Source organism: Saccopteryx leptura, chromosome 4 (genome assembly GCF_036850995.1).
Source record: "Saccopteryx leptura isolate mSacLep1 chromosome 4, mSacLep1_pri_phased_curated, whole genome shotgun sequence".
Lineage (NCBI taxonomy): Eukaryota > Metazoa > Chordata > Mammalia > Chiroptera > Emballonuridae > Saccopteryx > Saccopteryx leptura.
This window is the reverse complement of record NC_089506.1, coordinates 224,533,438-224,561,401: the sequence shown is the minus strand read 5'-3', so window position 1 is coordinate 224,561,401 and position 27,964 is coordinate 224,533,438. Positions and strand designations below refer to the sequence as shown.

Here is a 27,964-nt window from a genome sequence, read left to right as displayed (position 1 = left end):
GCCAGGGACCCTGTGCTCAAGATGGTGAGCCTGCACTCAGGCCGGATTAGCCCACTCGGAGGCCGGCAGCCTCGAGGTTTCAAACCTGGGTCCTCAGCATCACAGTCCATCCAGAAGAAGCAAGACCCTCTGGAAAACTCTCTAGATGAAAATTGGTTAAGAGAAAAATCATTTGTAGATTTTAGTTCTTCTGAGTCCTCTAGAAAGGCTAATAAGTATGGCCTAGGTATGTGGGGTGGACTTTGGATAGGCCTGGATTTAAGCTCTACTAAACTGAGAGTGAATTTAGCACTGGAGCTTTGTGCAAATCTTACAAATTCTCTGAGCTCTTGAATGCTAATGTGTAAGGAGAAGATATGTGCATGTATGCTTTGACAGTGTTCAATTAAATTTATTTATTTGTGTATGTATTTATTTTTTAGGTAAGATGAGGAGAGATAGTGAGGTGACTCACATATGCACTCTTACCAAGATCTACCAAGCAACCCCAATTCTCGAGTACTGAGCTGTTTTTTTAGCACCTCAGGATGATGTGCTCTAGCTAACCGAGCCATCCCCCTAGCACCCAGGGCCAATGCTCGAACAAATTGAGCCACTGCCTGCAGAAAAAGAGGAGGGAGAGAAGGGGAAGAGGGAGGGGTGGAGAAGGAGATTGTTGCTTCTCCTATGTACCCTGACTGGAATCACACCCAGGACATACACTGGGCTGACGCTCTATCCTTTGACCACTGGCTAGGGCTTAAATTCAATGTAAAAGAACTGACACATACCAGTTTGTCCAATAAATACATCCCTGATAATAGCAACCATACGCTGTTGGTGTTGTATACCAGGCCTTTCCTCAATACTTAACATATAATATGCCCTTAATAAAGTTGGGAAGTTATACCTCACAATGGGAAGATCTAGAAACAAAAATGGAATTGGCCATCTGTAGTCAGTGACGAGGCTTACTGTTATAGAGCCTCTCTGAGCCAGTAGTTCAAAAGGAAAATACCAGAGTATATAGAAGGACAGGTGATAATTTGATGGAAAAAGATTGTGTGTTTTCTGACAAAATAGGGATTAACACTCCAGACTCTACCAAACTCACTCTTCTCCAACTTAGAACTCAGGAGAAAGGAGACTGAAGTAAAGATGTATAGCCTACAAGAAAGAAAAGGCCATGTGCACCAAGAGGTCAGCGAGCCCCAGGATGATAACCACCTCTGTAAGTGACCCTCAAAAAGCATGTTATCTCTTTATACAATAATTTCATTGGTCATTTGGCTCTTAGAGCATTCCGTTCCCCTATGGACCTGCACTACAGAATTGAGGCTCAGTGATATGAGTGCCTGGGCTCTCTCTGAAGTTCTATATGTCCAGGAACATGCACTACACCTTCCCTAATCCCTGTTGCTCTCACCTCCAGATTGTGAGAAGTGTCAGAACTTCTTCATTGACAGTTGTGATGTGCATGGGCCCCCTACATTTGTAAAAGACAGTGCAGTGGATAAGGGGCATCCAAACCACGCAGCCCTCACTCTGCCCCCTGGGTTGAGAATCAGACCATTGGGCTTGGAGTGTGGAATGAGGCATCTGCTCTGCCAGTGGGTCTGCACATTGGCCCTTATGAGGGCCAGATCACAGAAGATGAAGAGGCAGGCAACAATGGATACTCCTGGCTGGTGAGAAGTATTTACCTCTTCCCCTTTCTTGTGGCTTCCCACACCCCTCCCATGGCTTGGTGGGACCTGACCTTCTACATACTAGGACATGAATGGAGACAGTCTGGTTAGCTCTGAGTACTGAGTGGACTTTGCAGACCATGGAGCTCCTTTTGAGGATCACAGGTTAAGTGGGAGCAAAGTGGTAGAGACACAAAGGAATGCCTCCTCCCAGTCCTGAGTGGACAGGTCAACTCAGATGTGATGAGTAAGAAAAATATCATGTGGTCCAGAGTGGCAGTGCATGCATGCTGAAAGAGCTTTGTTGACAGTAGGGTAAAATAATTCTTCTATTACCTCCTCATCCAAAAAAAGCTTTTATTTTTTCTTCCTGAAATGCAGATCACCAAGGGGAGAAACTGCTATCAGTATGTGAATGGGAGAGATGAACCCTGGGCCAACTGGATGAGGTAAAGCCAAGAAGTTTCTGGGAGTCACAAGAACACTCATCCCTCTCAGGCCCATACATCTTTCCTTCTCATCATGCCTCCCTCAGTGGTCTCCCTCAATCCTCTGCTCCTCTTTTATCTCCATTCAATACTCTTTCAAAGCAAGAGATATTTAGAGGAAAAAGGAGATAAAAATATAGCATATGTCCTCAAAATATAAATCTCTATGCTATACAAAATTTAGCCACTGGAAAAAAACTTTGAGGGCCTGGATTGTACTTTAATTGAGCTAATGAACATTATTTAAGCAAGTCCTTACTATATTCCAGTTTAGAGGAAGGTATTCATTACTTAAACATATCATGTAACCCATCTTCTTATGGAGGACTAATTGCAGACAGAGTGAAACAATTGATTTTAGAAATATTTAACTATAATTTTTCTATTTTTTGAGAAGTGCACAGTGCCAGAATACCTAAACCAAGGGCAGCCTAAACCAGTGAGGGCAGCAAATTATCCCAGCCTCATTTCTAACTAGAACTGAGTTCTGAAGCCTGCAGAGCAATGATCATGGGCTACTTTCCTGAGGGGCTATTTTATCAGGGGCTACAGAATATGAATAATGTAATAATTATTCTTTATAATTTTACTAAGACAAAGAAACCTTTAAGACCTGGCTGATTGGCTCAGTGGTAGAGCTTCAGCTCGGCCTATGGAGGTCCGGGGTTTGATTCCCAGCCAGGGCACACAGGAGCACCCATCTGCTTCTCCACCCTTCCCCCTCTCCTTTATCTCTATCTCTTCCCCTCCCACAGCCCAAGCTCCACTGGAGCAAAGTTGGCCCCAGCGCTGAGGATGGTTCCATGGCCTCTGCCTCAGTTGCAGTGGAGCATCGCCCTTGATGGGCTGAGCTTTGCCCCCTGGTGGGCATGTTGGGTAGATTTCAGTCGGGTGCATGCAGGAGTCTGTCTGCCTCTCTGCTTCTCACTTTGTGTGTGGGGGACCTTCAGGTTTTTATGGGAAACTGGTTGAGGCATCAAATGCTACCTAGATAAAATGTGAGTAGAATGGAGAAAGGCCTCTCAAGAAAAGATGGACTTGGCCTGACTAGGTGGTGGCGCAGTGGATAGAGCATTGGACTGGGATCTGAGGACCCAGGTTCGAGACCCCGAGGTCATCAGCTTGAGCTCGGGCTCATCTGGCTTGAGCAAAAGCTCACCAGCTTGGACCCAAGGTCACTGGCTTGAGCAGGGGGTTACTCAGTCTGCTGAAGGCCCACAGTCAAGGCACATATGAGAAAGCAATCAATGAACAACTAAGGTGTCTAAATGCGCAACGAAAAACTAATGACTGATGCTTCTCATCTCTCCGTTTCTGTCTGTCTATCCCTCTCTCTATCTCTGGGAAAAAAAAGAAAAGAAAAGATGGACTTGGGCTGAGTATTAAATGATGTGAACTAATCTAGACACAGAGTCCAACCTCAAATAGCAAGTTCTGTGATATAAAACAGAACCTGATTTAGTTTAGAGAAGCTAGAGGTCACTGGGTTTTATGGCCAATCAGGGTGGAGGTTATGTCTGGATTTAGCTTTGGAAAATGGTATTAGGCAGGATGAGCACCGTAAGCAGGACCTGGCCATAGGAAGTCGTATCACATTGTGACAGGCTCAGACATTGAACAGGAGGTTCTCTGGGAGCACTGTGAGAGTGGGCGACATCAGAGCCCGAGTGTCAGGTGCAGAGCTGGACATGGATCTGAGAGGTAATAGGAACTCATTGCCTGTGTGTTTCTTTTCTTTCACCTGCCTCAATCCCAGGTATGTGAACTGTGCCTGGGATGATGAAGATCAGAACCTGGTGGCCTTTCAGTATCGTACACAGATTTTCTACCGAACCTTCTGGGTCATCAGGCCAGACTGTGAGCTGCTGGTATGCTATGGTGACAAGTATGGCCAGAAGCTGGGCAGCAAGTGGAAGAGAGAGCTCACAGCAGTTAGAGGTGGGCACAACTGTTCTTCCAAATGGAAAGAAAAGAGAGCACTCACCTTAGAAATTTTCATGGTACACTCTAAAGTCAGTAAGATTTCAAATCAGATGCTTCAGAAATTAAGGATTCATTTCATATGCCTTTGATTCTTAGAAAAAATTTTTTACTTTTAATTTTTTTATTTTTTTTTTAATTTTTTATTTTTCTGAAGCTGGAAACGGGGAGAGACAGTCAGACTCCCGCATGCGCCCGACCGGGATCCACCCGGCACGCCCACCAGGGGCGACGCTCTGCCCACCAGGGGGCGATGCTCTGCCCCTCCGGGGCATCACTCTGCCGCGACCAGAGCCACTCTAGTGCCTGGGGCAGAGGCCAAGGAGCCATCCCCAGCACCTGGGCCATCTTTGCTCCAATGGAGCCTTGGCTGCGGGAGGGGAAGAGAGAGACAGAGAGGAAGGAGGGGGGGTGGAGAAGCAAATGGGCGCTTCTCCTATGTGCCCTGGCCGGGAATCGAACCCGGGTCCCCCGCACACCAGGCCGACACTCTACCACTGAGCCAACCGGCCAGGGCCACTTTTAATTTTTTTAAAGTGATAGTAGGAGAGACAAACAAGACTCCTTCATATCCCCCAACCAGGATCCACCCAGCAACCCCTGTCTGAGGTCCACGCTCAGACTAGCTGAGATATCCTCAGCACCTGAGGTCAACACTTGAACCAACTGAGCTATTGTGCTGATGCTTGAAACAATTGAGCCACTGGCTGTGGGAGGGAAAGAGAGACAGAAGGGGGAGAGAGAGGGGAAGAGAAGCAGATACTCACTTTTCATGTGTCCCCTGACCAGGGATTAAACCAGGAACATCCACATGCCGGGCCAGGGCCTGTTTTCTGTGGGCCACTCCAGTCTAGCATACAGGGTAAGAGCAGAGGTCGGATAGATGACCAGCAGCCTGGATATGCAGTGCTGTGATCCAAGAATAGATGCTGGGATTTCCTGAGGTGGGACAATGGTGTTGTTCCCACCTACAGGGTGGCTTGTTCTCTAAGATTTACTTTAAGTTTTGAAAACAAATTTCAGTGGGGAATCCGCTCAGAGATTACTTCATCTCCAAGTGAGAAAGGATGAGAGAAAAATGGGAATCAGGCATGTAAGAAGCATGGTTGGAGGCCCTGGCTGGTTAGCTCAATTGGTTAGAGCAGGCGTAGTCAACCTTTTTATACCTACCACTCACTTTTGTATCTCTGTTAGTCATAAAATTTTCTAACCACTCACTGGTTCCACAGTAATGGTGATTTATAAAGTAGGGAAGTAACTTTATAAAATTTATAAAGCAGTTACAGCAAGTTAAAGCATATAGTAATAATTACTTACCAAGTACTTTATGTCAGATTTTCACTGTTTGGCAGAATAAATCTTTATAAAACAACTTACTATAGTTAAATCTATCTTTTTATTTATACTTTCGTTGCTCCGCTACCACCCACCACAAAAGCTGGAACACCCACTAGTGGGTGGTAGGGACAAGGTTGACTACCACTGGGTTAGAGCACCATCCTGCAATACCAAGGTTGAGCCCAGGTCAAGGCATATACGAGAAATGACCAATGACTGCATGTCTAGGTAGAACAATGAATAAATGCCCTTCTCCTTTTTTCTCCTTCTTCCTTCTTCTTTCTTCTTCCTTTTCCTTCTTCTTTTTCTTTCTCCTTTCTTGTTTCTCCTCCTTTTCCTCTTCTTCCTCTTCTTTTTTCTTCTCCTTTGTCTCTCTAAAATCAATCAATTTTTAAGACATATGGTTGGGGAAATATTTTGAAACAGGACTTCCCATTGTATATGAAATGGGCTGACACTGAATGAAATCAAATATGAATATTTGGTGTGAGACTTGAGGAAGAACATATTTTCAGTTTAACATCTGTGGGAAACTATGAGGGAAGCAATTCTTAGTTGGGGCCAGTTGTCTTTCTAAATAACTGTTAAAAGCTACATGTATATAGGAAATATCAGCATTGTTCCACCCATACAAGGGGTGAAACAACCCCTGATATTAATTGACAGTCTCTCATTTGGAAATGTGTAGAAAGGACCCTTGATATGGCTTTCTTGATTTCTAAAGAAGATACATTACATAAAAATTAAAAGAGAAAACAGACTATAAAGAAACACTTTGTGGAAGACAGAGATTACACTGTCAACCCCATAAGAATGACTTGTGGGAGACGTCTTAACAGCAGACAAGACATACGGTCCAGGCAGCCTTATCAACCTCTTCTCTGACCAAAATTTTCTCTTTTAGCACAACCAAAGCCAGAGATAAACCCGTGTTCCTCCTACTCTCTGGCCTTCTCCCGTCAGAAATTCCTCAGAGAAAATGTGGGATGCAATAACCTCCCTCAGATTCTCCCAGGAACATCTACAAAAAAAAAAAAAATCTCCAATCAGAGAATTTCTGCCCAGAGGATCCAAATCAGCAGCAGCAACATACTGTTACACACAGCTGGGATGACAAAGCTAAAGATCAAGAGGTCAAAAAAAAGTCCAAACCTTTGATTAAAAGGACCAGGCAGAGGATTTTAAGGGCCTTTTTAAAACCTCCCAAAGGACACATGAGGAGCTCGACTGAGCAAGAGAAAATAATGCAGGCAGTGCCCAGCAGTGGCCAGGAAGTGAATTCAGTGGACAGATGAAAACTATGGGAGTAAGAATGTCAAGAATTGTAGCTATCAAGTATGAAGAGTGTGGGCAAGGCTTTGATGATGGGTCAAATCTCAGACACCAGAGGACACTCTCAGTGGAGAAGCCTTATGTTTGCAGGGAGTGTGAGCAAGGCTTTACACAGAAGTCACATCTCCTTAGACATCAGAAGACACACTTAGGGGAGAAGCCCTATGTTTGCAGGGAGTGTGAGCGAGGCTTTTCACAGAAGTCACATCTCCTTAGACACCAGAAGACACACTCAGGGGAGAAGCCCTATGTTTGCAGGGAGTGTGAGCGAAGCTTTACACAGAAGGCAAATCTCCGCAGACACCAGAAGACACACTCAGGGGAGAAGCCCTATGTCTGCAGGGAGTGTGAGCGAGGCTTTACACGGAAGTCAGATCTCCAAATGCACAAGAGGACACATTCAGGGGAGAAGCCTTATGTTTGCAGGGAGTGTGAGCGAGGCTTTACATGGAAGTCAGATCTCCAAATGCACAAGAGGACACACTCAGGGGAGAAGCCCTATGTTTGCAGGGAGTGTGAGCAAGGCTTTACACGGAAGTCAACTCTCCTCATACACCAGAGGACACACTCAGGAGAGAAACCTTATGTTTGCAGGGAGTGTGAACAAGGTTTTACACGGAAGTCACATCTCATACACCAGAGGACACACTCAGGGGAGAAGCCCTATCTTTGCAGGGAGTGTGAGCGAGGATTTAAGTGGATGTCAGATCTCATATAGTAGAGGACACACTCAAGGGAGAAGCCTATGTTTACAAAGAGGGTGAGTCATTAGCATTAATATGCATCTCCACAGCCACAGCTGTTACACAGGTCATGCCCTAGCTCTCAGGGGACTTTAGAAGGAGTCTACTGTCCCCTTCCCTCCCAAGACTATAATTAGTACAGAAGTAACTGATTAAACAAATTCTTCACTTTCATGACAAGAGATGAGCTAGACAAACAGTTCCTTAAGTGCTATGGAAATGTCGACACCAATCTCCTCCATGATCTCTTGTCCTCCTGTTCTAATAAATCTTATCTCCATAAAACTATGAAGCCCACATACCTCAATCCCCCCTGTCAATGAAACCTGAGAGTTCCTGAAGGGCCACAGAGAACTCACACCGTCAGGCACAGAAACTCAACCCCTGGAAATATGGAAGTCTGGAGTCAATCTACTTAGCTTACTGCCCAGGGAGAGGGATTTGAGACAGACTCACCAGGAAAGGAATTTTCTAGACTCCCGGGAAGTGAAGCATTTTCTCCTAGCAGGCTAACTGTTGTAAGGTACCAAAAAGTCAAAAAACTGATATTCTAGGAGAAAAAGTCAGACTTTCCTGTCCCATCCTTACTGTGGGGAGGGGAGGGAGAATATAGAAATTTCTGACCTGCAAGAACATTGAGTCATTTAGTTTTAAATCTAAAATAAAGGTTAACCAAAAAACTTCTTCTCTTTCAATGGGAGACAGAATTTACGTAACACCTTACATTGATTGTAGTTCCTCCCTCTTCCTGGAATCTTGAGAATAAAATACCTCTAGGTTAGTGAGGGAAGATGAACCCTAAAAGATTTGTAAACATCTTTGATTGTGTTACCTTGAAAGTCTTAATGATTCTGTATATCCCCTAAGCATATTTCAGCTTGTGCCATGTCATGATCTCCCCTGCCCGTGTGTGATCAAGGGTATATAAACAGCCCCTGAAATATTTTTGGGGCTTGCACACGATTTGAGTCTGCTGCCCTGTGTCAGCTATATGTGGCTGGCATATTTAATAAATCTCCTTTAATAAAACTCTTCAAAATTAATCTGGACTTGGTGTCTCTACATAACCCACAGAATTGAAATACAGTACCTTTCAGCATCTGGAGTACAGGTACTTTACAACATTTGGCGCTCAACGTGGACCTGCGGTGTTTCACGTCACCAGGTAGAGATACCCCGAATCAGATGGACTCTGGGAGCTGTCTGACCCCCTTGAATCTCAAGTAGAGGTGCCACCTGAGACTTTCCAGGGCTCCTGGTTTTCCTGTGGGTTTGGACAGTTCTCTGGTAGATGCCTCCCAGTTCCCAAATTCAACAATTTGGACAATTTAGCAGAGAAATCAAAGAGGTAGGTAAAGCAACTCTCTGGTTTTACTGAATTCTTGTTTTCGCTTATCTGTTTGGGACTAAACTGTAGGTAAGGTAAGTTTGGGGCTTTGTTGAGTTGTGACTCTGGAAATGTGGAACTCTGGTGTGTAGGTAGGGCCTTCAGAGCTGCTTTACTGAGCTGAAACTAGTCTGTCTGAATCTGGGACTCTCCAAAGACTGAGACATTGGTAGGAGGTATGTTGGTCCTGCCTTAGAATTATCTGGGATGCATTTAGTTTTACTCTGGAAAGTGGGCTTCCAGAGATGTCCATTTGTGTTTTCACATTTGTACATTTCTCTAGGAAGACAATTAGGGGGACTGAGTAGAGACCCCAAACTTCATGAGAGCATAGTTGTGTTATGCTCTCACAGAAAAACCTGAGTAGGGGTACCTTTGTATTTGTCGAGATCTCATTCTTTGCTCTCCTTGTGTTTAGAAACTCCTGGTTTAAAGGAATCTTTGGTGCCATGGCCTGTGTGCATTGGGGAGGCCATGAGGGGGAGTGCTTCCCTCGTCTATAAAGCTTTGTCTCTGTCAAAATATCCGGTATTATTTTATTTTTTTAATTTTTTTAATTTATTTATTCATTTTTAGAGAGGGAGAGAGACAGAGAGAGAGAGAGAGAGAAAGGGGGAGGAGCTGGAAGCATCAACTCCCATATGTGTCTTGACCAGGCAAGCCCAGGGTTTCGAACTGGCGACCTCAGCGTTTCCAGGTCGACGTTTTATCCACTGCGCCACCACAGGTCAGGACGGTATTATTTTAATTGAAATAAAGCACGCTCATTATTTGTTTATGTCAAGTTTTGTTCTATGTTGAAATGTGTCTGTTTTAAGGCCTGGCTTGAGTTTTTGTGTCAAGAATTAGAGGTTTATGACTAGAAGGCAATTTTAAATGGCAAACTGTTTATTCTCTTTGTTCTTGGCTCCAACTTTTAGCTTCAGGAGCTCTGTTAGATTTCTCCCCTGAAGAAATTATTCTCTTCTGTTGGCTCCTTCCTCTTGTGTAATAACACTGTGGCACAAAATTTTTGTTGCATCAACAAAAACACTTATTCATACGTAACTCGAGTGTGCTGATCTCAAATCTGTCATTAGTTTTTCTCTGTAAGCTACAGTTTCTTTGCAATTCTAGATTTTAGGTTTTCATCTTATTGTAAAATTTTTAACATTTAGTTTAACATAATGAAGTAGAATGTCTTCTTGGGCATCATCTTTGTGAAAATATAATAATTTATATAATGCAGTAAATACATTAATACACTAAAAGATATGATTGCATTAGAATTTGTCTGCAATTTCCAAACAGAACATATTAAAACACTTATTTTAATCATAAAATTTGCACGAAACTTAAATTTTATTCAAGCAAAAATTTGCGTTTGTAGCTCTTGCGTTTGTGTACTTGTTGAGGACAATCTCGTTTGATGCTCTAGCAGTAGTCTGCCATCATTTAGAGCCGTCCAAGAAATAGCCGCCATTCTGTTGGACTGTATGTGATGGACTCTTACCTGGCTGAGAGTACTATTGATATCATGACATTAAAGTGTTTGTCTTAAAAAAAAAAGTTCACAAAAAGTTGTTAATGCTTCCTGAAATGGAATACTTTAGCTGACTGGTGAAGTACTTTCTTTTCTTGAAGCCTGGAGGCTAATAACTCAGCTGCTTTCTTTGATAGGCCCAAATCTCTTATTAAGTCATTCAATTCAGATTGGCTAAACTGCTGAGGGGTTAATGACTGCTTGGCATCAGAAGAAGACCCTTCAAATTCTACAACCATTTCCTCATGCATCTTATCAAAATATACTTGATCACCATGTTCACTTTCTTTGTCCTTAGAAGAAATAAAACCATTAAAAACTGGAACCGGGAATGTCTCAGAGTGTGGGATAGGTCGTATTGCTGAAGGAATATTGGGATATGCGATCATATGCCATTTTTCTTGCCGATGCCCTTTGTATGGATCAGACAGAAATAACAGTCACTGCTGTGGTCCTTCGGTTCACGCCAAACCATGGGAATACCAAAAGGCATTCCTTTGCATTTTCCTTTTGTCCAGTCACAAAGCATTTCCTCACAATTATGACACACAATATAAGGAGCCCAATTCTTTTTTTTTTTTTTTTTTTTCATTTTTCTGAAGCTGGAAACAGGGAGAGATAGTCAGACAGACTCCCGCATGCGCCCGACCGGGATCCACCTGGCACGCCCACCATGGGGCGACGCTCTGCCCACCAGGGGGCGATGCTCTGCCCATCCTGGGCGTCGCCATGTTGCGACCAGAGCCACTGTAGTGCCTGGGGCAGAGGCCACAGAGCCATCCCCAGCGCCCGGGCCATCTTTGCTCCAATGGAGCCTTGACTGCAGGAGGGGAAGAGAGAGACAGAGAGGAAAGCACGGCGGAGGGGTGGAGAAGCAAATGGGCGCTTCTCCTGTGTGCCCTCGCCGGGAATCGAACCCGGGTCCTCCGCATGCTAGGCCGAAGCTCTACCGCTGAGCCAACCGGCCAGGGCCCAATTCTTTTCTTGATCACCAAGGGGAACTTGAAAATAGGCAATATATACATGTGTTACAAATGATGAAATATTGTACATTTGACGTTGAAGTGTGTAACAGCCACATATATAACAGAAGGTGTCAGGACTATTCTTACATTTATGCCTACTCAAAGAAGCCATTATTCAACCTTAAAATAAAACAAGAGGGTGTTTTTATCAGAGAATAATAATTTACATTTAAAAACAACTACAATTATGTAAAAGTAATGTTTGTAAACATTAATTGCCTTGTGGTTATGTTCAATCCAAGAGTCATTGCCCTTTAACTCCAATTTAAAACCAACACATACTATTAACTGTATCAAAAAGAAATTAAAATTGCATGAAAACTAGAGCATGCACCAAAAAAAAAACGGATTTCAGATTTGGAATCAGTGATGCAGAAATATATAGAAAAAGTTCTAAAATCTCATGCAACAGAAAATGAATAAAAATTGGTTCCCCACTGTAATTAATACCAGTATAGTAAAACACCCTTTATTCTGGGTGCTAGTTAATTATTTGTCTCATTGTTCTTGCTTATATTGCTGCACTAATTCTTAGATTCTCCTGGAACAAGTTTCAGTTTTGTAATAGGTGCCAGTGGCTGGAACTTTTTATCTCCGGCTAGTAAGGGCAGTCTGGAATATTATAACTGGGAATCCAGACTGCCTCGACCAGTTTCCATACATCGATCAATAGCTAAATTTAACAATGAATCCACCACAGTGGCTTAAAACACACTTGATACAGAGCAGGTGCCACATCTTCTTAGTCAAGCCACAATTGAGTTGGAAACAGGAAAAAGGAATAGCTAAAGTATGTTTAAAATTTCTTTTGAATGCTAATGTACTGAGTTATTCAGCAGCAGAGAGACTCTGGAATCCTAAAGGAGACACCAAACCTGCTCCTCCTGCAAGCTTTACCTTCTTTTATTTGATCCAGCTAATAACACTCTTTTGTCTTTTTCCAAAAGCTTATATAGACAGGAAAGAACCCTCAAGCTCCTAAGCAAGATCTTCTGAGCATGGCTTTTAAGGTCTATAATGATCAAGTAAGGAACAGAAAAGGCAAGTAAAGCCCAAAAGAAATCAAGAAAATACCAGCTTTTGGAATACGCCCTTAAAGGCTCCCATGCCCAGAGGATTCACAGGATTTTATCAGTGCCCTGCTTCAAGAGAGGAAAAGGTCATTGAGCTGAGGCCTGCCAGGCTTCTCGGCCCCACTAGGGGACATGCCTTTGCTGTGGGGAAAAGGAACACGAGAAGGTAAGCTGCCCCTTTGCTCTGCAGAGGGAGGGTTCAGTCTCTTCCAGACCTAATCTAGCCACCTGTAAACTAACCTTGCCCAGCCTGCTGGGACTTGCCATCTGAAGGTGCCCATGGCTGTTGGCCCCATCTCACATCACTGTGGATGAGCTTAGGGTATTTCTTCCAAGTAGCAGGTAAACTGATCTCATTTCTTGTAAACACAAGGGCCACTTACTATACTTAGCCTAATATTCAAGTTTTATTTATCCCTTGAAGATCTCTACTGTGGGTATTGACAGTCTTATTTCTGTTTCTTTGTTTAAAAAAAAATGTATAGTGTGTCCTTTATTCATCTTGTCTCAATGCCCCCATGCCTATTTTAGGCTGGGACCTGCTCCTAATTCCAGTTAAAATCAGTGATTATTAGGACTTGGACTTTAGCTACAGAGTGTAGAATGTAACCACAACTACAGTGTCTTGTGGACTTTTCCTGAATATGTGTGGCTCCTGCTCTCTGAGACAATTCTCAGACTGAAGTGGGAATTAGGTTACATTTGTAAATAATATAAATCAGTAATAGTGTCAACATAGACTTAGTAAAATTATGTTAACATGTTAAGAACATTTGGGACTGTAAGAGTTTTTATTTTGAATCCTGTTATATTGGTTAGAACTTTGTTTTTGTTAAATAATCTAGTAGGCTTCAGTCACTTTATTGTATTAGGATGCTTGTTATAATATTTGTTAACATTAGCTGTTTTAATTTTATTTTTTGTTTCATACAAAATTTTTTTAGTCTGCCTAAAATCGGAACATAGGAATTAAGAATTTAAATGAGTAGAAAAATGCCACCCTTATTGTCTCAGGGACAATAGTCCGGTAATTAAGGGTGAGGTCTGACAGATAATTGGAACATCAAGAGGGCAGTTTGGAATTCCTGGTAAATTCAAGTATCTATCATTTCTCAACTCTGTGGTTACATATAAAAGAAAGGCAGTTATTAATTTTATAATATACAGTGAAGGGTGATGAGCAGAAAGAAAAGAAAAAATGAAAAATTATTGTTTCTTCTGGAGAGAACTCAGGAAAAGAACCTTGCCAAGCCAAGTCCCCCATCCAGTTTGGAGGTCATCAATTTCCATGCTGTGAAGTCTAAACTAGGCGATGTCTTCTAACACCTGAGGAAGTAAAAAAATCTTGTGAGGTAATAATTTTGAATTGCTTGCTGCGAGTGCAGAGTGGACAGAGTGACATTGTGATACATGGTCTCCTGGATGAGCCTCATGAGACATGCTGGTCTGGTTCCTCTCGAATGGGAGGACATGTGGAGATTTTCAGAGACAGGAAACGTGTTGGTGTAAGTTTTCAGAAGGACTGACTGTGTATGGCTAAAAGGAAGGGGGTTTGGAGAACATTCAGGAGGAAAATTCTCGGGCTGAGGGGCGGCTTCTTCCTGCTGTCATTCCTACCAATTTGATGTTTCCCTCATGAAGTTTTCCTTGGGAAATTGAGGAATAGGAGTGTAGGAGCATTTGATTGTAGGTTATCCTAGAGATTTCTCTCATCTGGGCCAGTAAGAACTTGATAAAGAAGGGGGCAAGCATTAAAATTAGGCACAGAAATAGGATTGGTCCTATAATTGGTGCTAGCATGGAGAATAAGGGGTTTTTCTACCACTGTTCAGAGTAGGGGTCAGTACTGGCCTGGTCACTGTGGATTCGTTCTTGAAGTTTTCAGAGTTGATAGTCTCCTCGACCAGGCCAGACTCGTTGATGTAACAGCAATAGTGTTCCTGTAAAAGAAGACAAGTACCACCTACCTCGGCTGTTAGTAGATCTAAAGCACTTTGGTTTTGTAGGGCGACCTGAGCTAGAGAGGTAAGTTGCCTCTGGATGGAGGCTAGAGAAGTGGCTGAATTATCAAGGGCCTGTTCCAGGTCTGCCTTTAGTTGGTTAGCAGTCCCTATACTATGGCCTAAGCCAGCCCTGCCTATCCCTGTAGCCACTATAGAGGTGGCAAGGGTAAGGCCAAGGAGGACCAATAGGACTGCAGCCTGTTTATTCCTGTTTGTTCTCAGCTGGTTTGAAAATTCTTCCTCTCCATAATAGGTTAGTTGTGGTGCAACTATTACCGGGACACAAGGGAGGAAGAAGAGGTATTTAAGGTTTTTAGAATGGTTCCATTGCACCAGAAATGAGTTCCATTAGGGCTGATTAGAAAAGTTTTGATTGGGATAGTTTTATTATATAACGGGGTAGGCCAATTGGTGTAGCAAATGGAGAGAGTAGAGGTGGGGTCTTCTTGGAAGAGAGAAACTCCAGAAAGAGAAAAACAGTCTGGATTTTTGGTGATGTTGAGTGGGTGGGGTAAAGGAACCGGAGTGATGGGAGGCTTATTAAGGAAGGCACAGAGAAAGCAGTGAGAAATGTTATATACAGAAGTGAGGTTGAGAACTTGGATGCCCTGCTCGATGAGTTCCTACCCATGAGAAAAGTTGGGAGTAGGGGTCTATTTATAGGAATCCAGATTTTTCTGTTTCAAGAGAGCAGGTTTCAGGGTTGGTGTGTAGGGTTAAATACATTTTAACAATTTTCTGATTGGTGAAGGTCTGCATGAGGTTTTGTAAGAAACTAGTAAACAAACGTAAGAGGCAGGGTCCAAAAGTTAAAAAAATAAATAGGAGAGTGAATGAACTAATGAAAGGCAATAGTCAAGACACCCAGTTTGTGCAAAACCACAGATTCCATGACTCAGTTTGGTTTTTTTCTGAATTTGCTGGGCTTCAGAAAGAAAGAAAGTGGGAATAAGACAGGGAAGTGGCCAGTCCCCCTACCCCTAGACCTATTTTTATAGAATTTTTTTACAGTAACAAGGAGAGGAATTATCTGCATAGCTTTTTTGGTCCTTAGATTGATGGGTAGTGTACTAGGAACTGGAAAAGGCTCATGGGGTGGAATTAGGTTGATATTTGGGGTGAGATAGATTAGGGTACAGGTTTCTGTCCAATTAGTAGGGATACATATACAGGTTTTTTTTAATATATTTTTTTCTTTTTATTCCTCTTTATGATAAGCTGGGAATGAGGAGAGACAGTCAGACAGACTCCCGCATGTGCCCGACCAGGATCCACCTGGCACGCCCACCAGGGGAGACGCTCTGCCCACCAGGGGGCGATGCTCTGCCCCTCCGGGGCGTCGCTCTGCTGCGACCAGAGCCACGCCAGCACCTGGGGCAGAGGCCAAGGAGCCATCCCCAGTGCCCGGGCCATCTTTGCTCCAATGGAGCCTTGGCTGCGGGAGGGGAAGAGAGAGACAGAGAGGAAGGAGGGGTGGGGGTGGAGAAGCAAATGGGCGCCTCTCCTATGTGCCCTGGCCGGGGATCGAACCCGGGTCCCCCGCACGCCAGACCGATGCTCTTCCGCTGAGCCAACCGGCCAGGGCCCATATATAGGTTTTGGTTCCACACGAGTAGAAAGCCCCTGATTGGGTGAGGCAGGCTGAAAGGTGAATAGAGAGAATAGAACAAGAGGTCGGTTTTGTTTTTCTGTTCCTGTGCTCCAGATGGTCAGGGTGGAGGAAAGAGCCACCCTTAACAGCAGTGGGAGTTTCAGGATCACGGTGTGTGGACCTGTCCACGTGAAAGTCAGTCGTTGGGCGATGTACTTCTGGAAGCGCCTCTTGGACAGTCTTTGAACAGTTTGCTGAGTAACCTGTAAATCCTGAAGTACTTAGGGAAAGGGTGGTTACATTTCTACACTTTGCAGCTAGAGTTTAAGTCGTAGTGACCACTGCTTCTAGCTGGAATTAGCAGCAGGTCCCAGTCTACAATAGACACAGGGCAGTGAGACAAGAGGTATAAAAGAGATACTATACATTAAATAAAGCAACAAAATCAGACTGTCAATACCCACAGTAGAGGTCTTTGAGAAATAAGTAAAACTTAAATATAGTAAGGCATAGTAGATGGCCCTTGTGTTTCCAAGAAATGAGATTAACTTATCTGGTGCATGGAAGAAATACCTCAGACTCCTGAATGATATCCTTGGGCTTTGAGTGGCAATTGCCAGCATGCTGGGCAATGCCAGGTCACAGGTAGCTGGAGCAGGGCTAGAAGAGACTGAACCCTCCCTCCATGGAGCAAGGGTGTGGCTTAGCTTCTTGTGTCCCTCTTTCCACAGCAAAGATGTGTCAACCGCTGGGGCTGGGAAGCCTGGCAGGCCCCAGTTCAATGACCTTTCTTTTCACTCTGAAGCAGGGCCCTGATGGAATCCTGTGAAGCCCTTTAGGGTGCTGGAGCTTTTAGGAGCATATGCCAAAAGCTGGTATTTCCTGACTTCTTTTGGGCCTTATTTGCCTTTTCTGTTACTTTCTTGGCAATTATAGACCTTAAAAGCCATGCTCAGAAGATCTCACTGAGGGGCTTGACTAAGAGAGCAAAATTGGGAATTCGGTGTTTAAAGAAGCCTAATAGACTGAGGAAAGAAAGAATTTGAATTGCGGTGGTTGAAGACTGCAGAGGGTCTGAGTTCGAACTATGGTGAGACCTCAGGTGGTGGGGGTTAAGGTGATGCCCCAATAGACTACAGACTGAGAGTGAAGTTGAGCCTTAGCAGAGAAGATGCAATATCCCTTTACAGTGAGGAAGTTAAGAAGGGTGTCTGTGTTTCTCCTTGAGACAGGCAGGGAGGGGCTGCAGAGGAGTAGGTTATTTACATATTGTAAGAGAGTACTAGTTTTTTGTTTTGTTCTGTTAGGCTTCTTTAAGCCTATTGATTAGGTGTAAATCTTATACGAGGAGATAAGCCCCTGAAGGTTATCAAACAGGAAGGATGGCTCTATTGCAGAGAGAGTCTGTGGGGATGAGTAAGCTTTGATTTAGGAGGCAGGTAATTATTGGTTTAATGCCTTAGAAATAGACACAGGTACACATTAAACAAAGACTTTACATACAAATTATGATTTAAGGAATTTAAATGAGTGCACTTTGTTTCAATTTAAATTATACTAGAGATATTTTCTGAGAAAGAGACAAGACGGATTACTTACTCACATATCTCAATAAACAACTCTCCTTTTTTAAGCTTTTAGAGATGGCAGGGAGTTGTCAGCATAGAGGGAAGGAAGATAAAAAGCAGACGGATGGACAGTGAGCAGCTGGATGGAAAAGAAGGAGGGTCAGCATCTGCAGGAGGAGGAGGAGGATGAGGAGGAGATTAAAGTGCTGGTGTTGGCACCACGTGGTCAGAAGAGTTAAAATGATTTAGAGCTTTGAGGAGAGGGGAGAGGATGAGGGGGAAAAGGGCATAGCTGTAGCCTGTGAGGAGGGGGGTTGGGGTGAGGAGAAGAAAGGCAGAGCCTGCAGTTTGTAAGGAGGGAGGAGGGGTTTAAGAACACAGTGGAGAAGGGAGGGGCCCCCAGCCAGCAGGGGAGGAGAGAAAGAGACTGGTATTTGCAGATGAATGAGAAAAAAGGATTCAGCAAAGAGAGTGGAGGGGGCTTTCTGGAGGGAAGAGACTCGAATGAAAGAGATTTGTAGAGGGACCAGAGTAAGGTCCCGAGAGAGGGGTGTCCCCAGGGGTCAGGCAGGAGGGGAAGAGAGTTGGGAGTCTGCGGCAAAGGAAGGATTAGGAGCGGAGGTTTTAGGTGAGGTTTCTTTGACCAAAAACAGCCTGCGTGTAGAAGAACCAGTATAGAAATTAAGGACAGGAGCAAAGGGAGAAGAAAGCCTACATGTAAGGGATTTCTGATGCCCTCCTCCTTTGGTGGCAAAAGTTGTCAAGGTCGTTCAGAATATTGTAATTGACTGTCCCATTTTTAGGCTGATAGGAGTCGTTGTCTAGTTTATATTGTGGCCAGGCAGTATGGCAAAAGAAAATGAGAAGACAGCCCAATGGGGCTTGGTCAGATGCCTTTGACTCTGAAGAGCCCATTGTGGAGATCAGTGATCGAGAGAGGGCATCCCCACCTCCAATCACAATCTCTAAGGAGAAAGCTCTCCTCGGATGTGGAGTATTCCTGCCTAGGGGTTGTCACCACCTAAGAAGGAGCTCAAAGAGAATGTGGAGGGATTTGGCTAAGTGCTTAGACTTTTGGAATATGATGTCCCTGGGACAAAAAAATGACAAAACTGCCCTGGCTGGTTGGCTCAGTGGTAGAGCGTCGGCCTGGCGTGCAGAAGTTCCGGGTTCGATTCCCGGCCAGGGCACACAGGAGAGGCGCCCATTTGCCTCTCCACCCCTCCCCCTCTACTTCCTCTCTGTCTCTCTCTTCCCCTCCCGCAGCCGAGGCTCCATTGGAGCAAAGATGGCCCGGGCGCTGGGGATGGCTCCTTGGCCTCTGCCCCAGGCGCTAGAGTGGCTCTGGTCGCGGCAGAGCGATGCCCTGGAGGGGCAGAGCATCGCCCCCTGGTGGGCAGAGCGTCACCCCCTGGTGGGCGTGCCGGGTGGATCCCGGTCGGGTGCATGCGAGAGTCTGTCTGACTGTCTCTCCCCGTTTCCAGCTTCAGAAAAAATACAAAAAAAAAAGTGACAAAACCCTCAAAATATGAGGCTGACCAGAGAAAACCGTCTGACGATGGATTGGAGACTTATTGGTCGAATTAAAGCCAACCGGGAGAAAGAACGGAGAAACTCCTTACCTTTCTGGTCCAGCTGGGGTTCAAGGCAGGGACAGATCATCAGCTAATCCACCTACAATTGCTTGTGCAGGCTTCCTTTGAACAGCAAAGAGCGATCATCCAGGGAACTGGTACCCCATCAAAAGTTTTGGCACCAAATGTTGGAATCTACGGGAGTCTAAAAAGACCAGAGTAGCAGGCTTTATTTGAAAGGAAGAACAGAACCCTGCTGTAAACTTCTCTGGGGAGAAGGGCAGCAGTACCAGCTAGGGGAACAAATTTTTTAGGGTAAGGGAGAATCTTGTGCAAGTGGGTGTTGAATCAAAAGTCTTGGTATGTCCAGAATGCTCCTCCTTGGGGCGATTGACCAGCTTCTTGAAATTTCTCTGTCTCAGGGCAATAGTCCAGTAACTAAGGGTGAGGTCTGACAGATAAGCAGAACATCAAGAGGGCAGTTTGGAATTCCTGGTAAATTCATATATCTATCATCTCCCTTCCTGTTGTCTATCCCTGTCTCTCCTCCTTCCCACCATCCCCGCCAAAAAGAAAATATTTTTCGTATCCCATATGTTTTTATTTACTCACAATATACCTATTGTTGTCGTTCTTGTTGTTGAGAAAGGCAGGGAGAGAGACAGGAACATCAAGCTGCTCTTGTATTGCCCTGACTGGGGAATTGAACCAGCAACCTCCACGCTCTGGGTTGAGGCTCCAACCAACTAAGCTATCTGGCCAGGGCTTAATTTTTATTTACTTTTTTAGAGAGGCAAAAAAAAGGGGGAAGGAGGGAAGCATTGTTTTTCACTCAGTCATGCATTTCTTGGTTGCTTCCTGTGTGTGCCCTGACCAGGGATCAAACACACAACCTTGTTTCTCGGCACTCTCTTAACCAACTGACCTAATGGACCAGAGCCATACCTTGTTTTTATTTTACATATGATACAATTGTTCCTTGTTTTTCTTTGTAGCTTTAATAACATATATTAGAATTCTTAACCTTTAAAATAGTTTAATTTCTAGTGAAAGCTATGAGTAAGGAATTTTGCATTGTCCGTTATGCCAGTCGTCTTGAGATTGGTATTTATAAACAAATTCAATCTTACCTTGAAATGTATTTACTGGAGAGAAGGGCAGCAGTACCAGCTAGGTATTTTTTGTATTTTCCTTGTTGCAGTAATATAAGATTATACTAATTAAATATATAGAAATATAGAAAAATATGGAAGATATATAAAAATATTTAGGATATAATATTAAGAGCAATTAAGGAAATTAAGTAAAGTTATGGTGTCTGGATAGGAATTAATAAGTGTACAGATATGATAAACAGACTCTGCCTTTCACACAGGGCTCAGTTAGTGTGTGTGTGATGTTTTACATAGGTAAGAAGTGGCTTGATGTCATAACTCTGTGGGTTGATGTAAACAGGAGGCTCCCCTAGGAACCTCTTAAAAGTGGCTTTATGTAACATTTTAGTAGATTAATATAAAGAGGGCTCCCTGCAAGAAACTCCCAAAAAGGTGGTTTGAGGTGGTAATTTTGCATATTAACACCTGTTAGAAGGCGTTGGTCAGAAAAGGTACTACCTGCTGTGGTAGTTGGCTGGACTCCAGTGAGAACGAGGACTGACACCACTCCCTCTAATAAAAGACAGCCTAGAGGATCATGCTGACGGGGCCCCCTTAAGCAGTACCCAGGCACGCCAAAAGGATTTGTAATACCTGCCTGTGTGATTCTTGCAAATAACTTGTGTGTTGTCATGTCTCTCCTCCAGTGGCCGTTAATGTTAGCATTTATAAGTAGCATTTTCATAGTTGCCTCAAGAGTAGTCTCGAAGAGGCTACCAGCCTGCTGATAAGCAGGACTGTCCTACTGCATGAAAAAATTCAATCAGGGATGCCTGATCGATGTAGATCTTGGGCTCTACTGGGACAACTGGCGTAGTCGGCACTCCACCTTAAAAAGGCAATCTCAATTGGAAATTTCTGGCTTAAAACCAGAGGGCAGAAGTAAAGGAAAATTCATAAACTCCATATAGTTCAGTGGCTGTCTGCTGGAAGCTGAGGGAAACCACTTCCATTTCCAGGTCTGACCTAGTCAGGGGTGTATACTGACCAGGCCTATGCTAAGAAGAGGAAATGTCCCAAGGTGGACTCAGCAGATGGTTGTCACTCTTGAAAGGCAACTCTGAGAACATGGTTCTAAAGCCCACAAGTTATAAAAAAAAAAATTATGAAGAGGATCTACAACATAAGCTCCAGAGTAAATTCATGAAAATATTATATTGCTTAAAGCTAAAAATAACTAAAAGCCTAAGAGAGTGCTGGAGAAAGCATAGAGTAGAAAATAGTTTCAGATATCCACATACTAACCAAAAGCAGTTTTACCCATTTGGAAGATACAAAGTAGGAATTAGTATTAAGAAGGAAAATGGAAAAGATTAGTGTTGGAATCCATGGGATTCTGAAAAGACCAGAGTAACAGGCTTTATTGAAAGGAAGGAAGGAGCCCTGCTGGACACTTCTCCAGGGAGAAGGGCACCGGTACAGACTGGGGGGGGGGGTGAATTTTATAGGGCTTGGGATAGCCTGAGGGGATACTGAGTCAGAAGTTCTGGTGTGATTGCTTTTATGATTTTCGGCTTTCTGGAATGCTCTTGCTTGGGGCGGTTGATCAGCTTTCTGAAACTCTTTTGGCTCAGGGGCAATTATCCAGTAAGTATGGGTGAGGTCAGGCAACCAGGTGGGACAACCAAAGGGCAGTTGGAATTTCTGGTAAATTCATATATCTATCATTTCTCAACTCTGTGGTATGATAAAAAAGAAAAGAGGTGGGGGAAGGAAAGGGTATGGGGTTCAGGAAGGAGGTTTGTCTCAGACCAGCCATCTTCTGGAGCTACTTCCTCCTGTTATCCCTATTGGGAGCCCGCATCATGAACCTCCCCCCGGAGTAGTTGGTGTAGTGGTTGTAAAAGCATTTGACTGTAGGTAATTTTGGCAATTTCTCTCTTTTGTGCCTGTAGGAACTTGATAAAGAAAGGGGCAAGCATTAACGTTAGGCACAAAATTAGAAATGGTCCAATAATAGGTACTAGCATTGAGAACAAGGGGTTTTTCCACCATTGTTTGGAGTAGAGGTGTATTTATAAGGTTTCAGATTTCTTGTTTTGCGTCGGCAGGTTTCAGGGTTGGTGTGTAGGGTTAGGTATATTTTTCCAATATTTTGATTGGTGAAGGTTTGCATGCGATTCTGTAAGAAACTAGTGAACAAACATAAGAGGCAGGGTTCAAAAGTTAAAAAAATAAACAGGAAAGAGAGTGGACTAATGAAAGGCAATAGTCAAGACACCCAGTTTGTGTGAAACCACTGATTTCATGTTGACAAATTCACTGGGCTTCAGAGAGAGAGAGAGTAGGAATAAGACAAGGAAGTGGCCAGTTCCCCTGTCCCTAGACCTACTTCTATAGAAATTTTTAATGCAACAAGAAATTACCTGTATAGCTCATTTGATCCTCAGATTGATGGGTAGTGTATTAGAAACTGGAAGAGGCTAATGGGTGGGATTAGGTTGATATTTGCGGTGAGATAGATTAGGGTACAGGTTTCTGTCCAATTACTATGAAGACACATATAGGTGTTGGTCCCACATGAGTAGAAAGCCCCTGATTGGCTGAGGCAGGCTGAAAGGTGAATAGAGAGAATAGGACAAGGGGTCGGTTTTGTTTCTCTATTTCTGAGCCCCAGATGGTCAGAGTGGAGGAAAGAGGCACTCTTAGCAGCAGGGGGAGTTGTCAGAATCACAGTGTGTGAACCGGTCCATGTGAAAGCCAGTCCTTGGGCGAAGTACTGCTGGAAGTGCCTCTTGGACAGTCTTAGAACAGTTTGCTGAGTAACCTATAAATCCTGCAAGTACTTAGGGAAAGGGTGGTTACATTTCTACACTTTGCAGCTAGAGTTTAAGTCCTAGTGACCACTGCTTCTAGCTGGAATTAGCAGCAGGTCCCAGCCTACAATAGGCATGGGGCATTGAGATAAGAAGAATAAAGGAGACACCATACATTAAATAAAACAACAAAATCAGACTGTCAATACCCACAGTAGAAATTTTTGAGGGATAAATAAACTCAAATATTCAGGCCAGCCATAGTAGATGGCCATTGTGTTCACAAAAAATGAGATCAGTTTATCTGCTCCTTGAAAGAAATACCTTAGGCTCGTGAACAATGTCTTTGAGCAATTCTCAGTAAGTTCAGCAAGGTGAGTTCGCAGGTAGCTGGAGCAGGACTAGAAGAGGCTGAACCCTCCCTCCACAGAGCAAGGGGGCAGCTTACATTCTCATGTCCCTCTTTCAACAGCAAAGGGTTGTCAACCGGTGAAGCCGGGAAGCCTCGCGAGCTTCATTTCAATGACCTTTCTTTCCACTCTTGAAGTAGGGCCCTTATGGAACCCTATAAAGGCATTTAGGGCGCTGAAGACTTTAAGAGCATATGCCAAAAGATGGTATTTTCTGACCTCTTTTGGACCTTATTTGCCTTTTCTGTTACTCTCTTGGCCATTATAGACCTTAAAAGCCAGGCTCCGAAGATCTCACTGAGGGGCTTGACTAAGAGAGCAAAATTGAGAATCCAGTGTCTAAAGAAGCCTATTAAACCAAAGAAAGAAAGAATTTGATTTGCAGTGGTAGGTGGTTGGAGACAGCAGAGGGTCTGAATTCAAACTAGGGTGAGACCTCAGGTGGTGGGGGTTAAGGGGATGCTCAGATAGACTATGAACTAGGAGTGAAGTTGAGCCTTAGCAGAGAAGACATGATATCCTTTCATGGTAAAGGGTGGATGTGTCTCCTTGAGGCTGGCAGGGTGGGGCTGCAGAGGAGTAGGTTATTTACATATTGTGAGAGTACTAGTTTTGAGATTGCGTTCTGCTAAATCCTGAGTTAGTGCCTGCCCAAACAGGTGTGGGCAGTTTCTGAACCCCTGGGGTAAGACAGTCCACGGAGGCTGCTGGGCTGTATTAGTGTCCCGGTCAGTCCAGGTGAATGCAAACAGAAAGTAAGAGTCAGGTTGGTAAGGAAGGCATTCTTGAAATCTAGGACCGAGAGGTGAGTGGAGTTTGAGGGAATGTGGGTCAGTAACCTGTAGAGATTAGAAACTACTGGATGGAGGGGAATTACTGACTCATTAATTAGGTGAAAGGCTTGTTTGAAGTTATAAGCCCCTGAAGATTTTCAAAAAGGAGGGATGGAGGCATTGCAGGGAGAGTCCATTGGAACGAGTAAGCCTTCATTTAAGCGGCGGGTAATTATTGGTTTAAGGACTAAGAAACAGGCACAGTCACACATTAAAATTAAGAAATTTAAATGAGCGTGCTTTACTTGTTTCAATTCATATTATATTAAAGATATTTTCTGACACACAAAGAGACTAAACAGATTACTTACTCACACAGCTAAATAGACAACTCTGCCTTTTTAAGTTTTTTGAGATGTTAGGGAGTTGTCAGCATAAAGGGAGGATAGAGAAAGAGACGAATGGACAGTATGAACAGCTGGATGGAAAATAAGGAGAGTCATAATTTGCAGGAGGAGGAGCAGGAAGAGGTTGAAGTGCTGGAGGTGGCACCACGTGGTCAGAAGTGTCAAAAATATTTAGAGCTCTGAAGAGAGGGGACAGGACACGGGGGAGGAGAGAATAGATGTAGCCAAAACTGGTGGAGAGCGAGAAGAGTCAAAGAAGAAAAAGAGACAAACCTGCCCTTCTGCAAGTGGATAGGCGGGGTTTAAGAACACAGTGGAGAAGGGAGGGGCCCCTAGCCAGCAGGGGAAGAGAAAGAGAGACTGGTATTTGCAGGAGAATGAGAAAACAGGATTCAGTGCAGAGTGGAGGGGGCTTTCTGGAGGGAAGAGAATCAAGTGGAAGAGACTTGCAGAGACCCCAGAGAGGGGTCCCAAGACAGGGGTGCCCCTGGGGGTCAGGCAGGAGGGGAGAGAGTTGGGAGTCCGAGGAGAAGGAAAGATTAGGAGCAGAGGTCTTAGGTGAGGTTTCTTTGGCTAAAAATGGCCTGTGTGTAGAAAAAGTAGCACAGAAATTAAGGACAGGAGCAAAGGGAGAAGAAAGCCAGCACGTAAGGAATCTCTGAGACCTTCCCAGTACGGTGGCAAAATCGTCAAGGTTTCTTAGGATATTGCAATCAAAGGTTCCTATCTCTGGCCAATGGGAGTTGTTGTCTAATTTATATTGTGGCCAGGCTGTATTACATAGGATGATGAGTTGGGGTTTTTTTGGTTTGAGGTCAGATAGGCCAAGTTTGGCGAGATATTTGATGACACAGCCGAGGGGAGTCAGGCTGGATGGTTTGTACTGAGAGGAGCCCACAGTAGAGAAGACTGGTGAGAGAAGGGGGCATCCTCGCTTCAGTCTCAGTTCTGAGAGGAGAAAATCACCGTTGAAAGAGAGTCTCAGACAGGAGGTTGTCACCCCAATGCCAAGATCCCGGGATGTAGAAGAGGGGCTTGGACAGGCACACCTAGACTTTTGTAGATGTCCAGTAAAAAAGGAGAGGCAGACCACTTGTAGATATGGGGTCCGAAGTCAAAACCATCTGACCAAGAAAGGGTTATATTAGAGAGAAATTTGGAGGCCAACCGGGGAAGAAGAGAAAAAAATCCTTACCTTTCTGGTCCAGCAGGGGTTCAGGACAGAAACAGATTGCTGGCCAATCAACCTACAATTACACATCCAAACAGAATCAGGGAGTAAGCCCAGGATGAGCTGCCAATGTCCAGTTCTTCCCTCGTTGAAAGTTTGGACGGCAAAGAGGGATCGTCCAGGCAGTTAGTACCCTGCCCGGGTTTCGGCACCAAATGTTGGGATCCATGGGAGTCAGAAAAGACCAGAGTAACAGGCTTTATTGAAAGCAAGAAAGGAGTCTGACCAGGCGGTGGTGCAGTGGATAGAGCGTCAGACTGGGACTTGGAGGATCCAGGTTAGAGAAACCAAAGTTGCCACCTTGAGCGCAGGCTCATCGGGTTTGAACAAGGCTCATCATCTTAAGCCCAAGGTCGCTGGCTTGAGCAAAGGGTTACTCCGTCTACTGTAGCCCGAAGGTCAAGACACATATGAGAAATCAATCAGTGGACAACTAAGGAATCACAACGATGAATTGTTTCTCATCTCTCTCCCTTCCTGTCTGTCTGTCCCTATCTGTCCCTCTCTCTGAATCTCTGTCTCTGCCACAAAAAAAGAAAGAAGGGAACCCAGTCGGGAACTTCCCGGGGAAAAGGGCACCGGTACAGACTAGGGGGCATGAATTTTATACGGCTTGGGAGAGCCTGAGCGGATACGGAGTCAGAAGATCTAGTATGTTTCCTTTTACGGTTTCAGCTTCCTGGAACGCTCTTCCTTGGGGCAGTTGATCAACTTTCTGGAACTCTTCTGCCTAAGGAGCGATTATCCAGTAAGTAAGGGTGAGGTCAGGCAGCCAGTTGGGACAACCAAAGGTCAGTTGGAATTTCTGGTAAATTTATATATCCATCAATTAGAACTTTCTTTAGAAAAATCTTTAAGAAAGAAAAGGACCCTATAACACCACTTCAGAAAGTCCTGGGAGGATGATGGAGGACTCCCTAAGGAAAAGGTTTAAGGTTCCAGTCACAGAAAATATCTCATGCGACCTTAAAAACCCAAGCTACTTAAACCCTATTATAGAGAGGGCGGAAGGAAAGGAAGTTACAGGAATTGTCCCCTAAACTGTCAAACAAATAAAAGCAGATAGACACAAAAGCAAGGAATTACCAGGGAAAGTATTAGAAAGAGTCAAAGCAGACCCAGAAGTAATAAGAAAGAAAACAATTAAACAAGAAGATGCTAATAATAAGGAAACTATTGAATTTAATCCTGAATGACTAAACTGCCTTTTGGTCATTCCATCTGGCTGCCTAACCTCACCCTTACTTACTGGATAATCATCCCTGAGGCAGGAGAGTTCCAGGAAGCTGATCAACCAAGAAGGAGCATTCCAGAAAGCTGAAATCCTAAAACCATAAAAGGGAGCATACCAGAACTTTTGACTCAGTATCCCCTCAGGCTCTCCCAAGCCCTATAAAATTCACCCCCTCTTTGTCTGTACCAGTGCCCTTCTCCCTGGAGAAGAGCCCGGCTGCGTTCCTTCCTTCCTTTCAATAAAGCCTGTTACTCTGGTCTTTTTGGACTCCCATGGATTCCAACATTTGGTGCTGAAACCCAGGACAGGGTATTGACTGGACAATCCCTCTTTGCCGTCCAAACTTACAACCAGGGAAGCAATGGGCAGTGGCAGCTCATCCCAGGCTTAATCCCTGATTTTGTTTGGATGTGTAATTGTAGGGTGATTGGCCAGCAATCGGTCCCTGTCCTGAACCCCTGCTGACCAGAAAGGTAAGGAGTTTCTCCCTTTTCCTACCCCGGTTGGCTTCTCTTTTCCACAAAATTTTCTCTGGTTAGAAGGTTTTATCTGACACGCCTCACATTTTGAGGGGTTTGACTTTCAGTTTCAGTAGACTGCACGGAAGACTAGGCGTCTAGCCGAACCTCTCCACTCTCTCTCTCAGAACTCCCTGACCGGTGGTGATGACCTCTATCATGGACAACTCCTCCACACAGAGATGTTCTC

At 44.2% G+C, this 27,964-nt stretch overlaps 1 protein-coding gene and 1 pseudogene across 1 annotated transcript in view; both read left to right on the top strand.

The window, feature by feature from the left end:
• Positions 1-27,964, top strand: part of LOC136404019 (histone-lysine N-methyltransferase PRDM9-like) — a 53,522-nt gene that overhangs the window by 1,798 nt on the left and 23,760 nt on the right. The window lies entirely within an intron of this gene.
• On the top strand, positions 22-16,395 carry LOC136403390 (histone-lysine N-methyltransferase PRDM9-like; annotated as a pseudogene).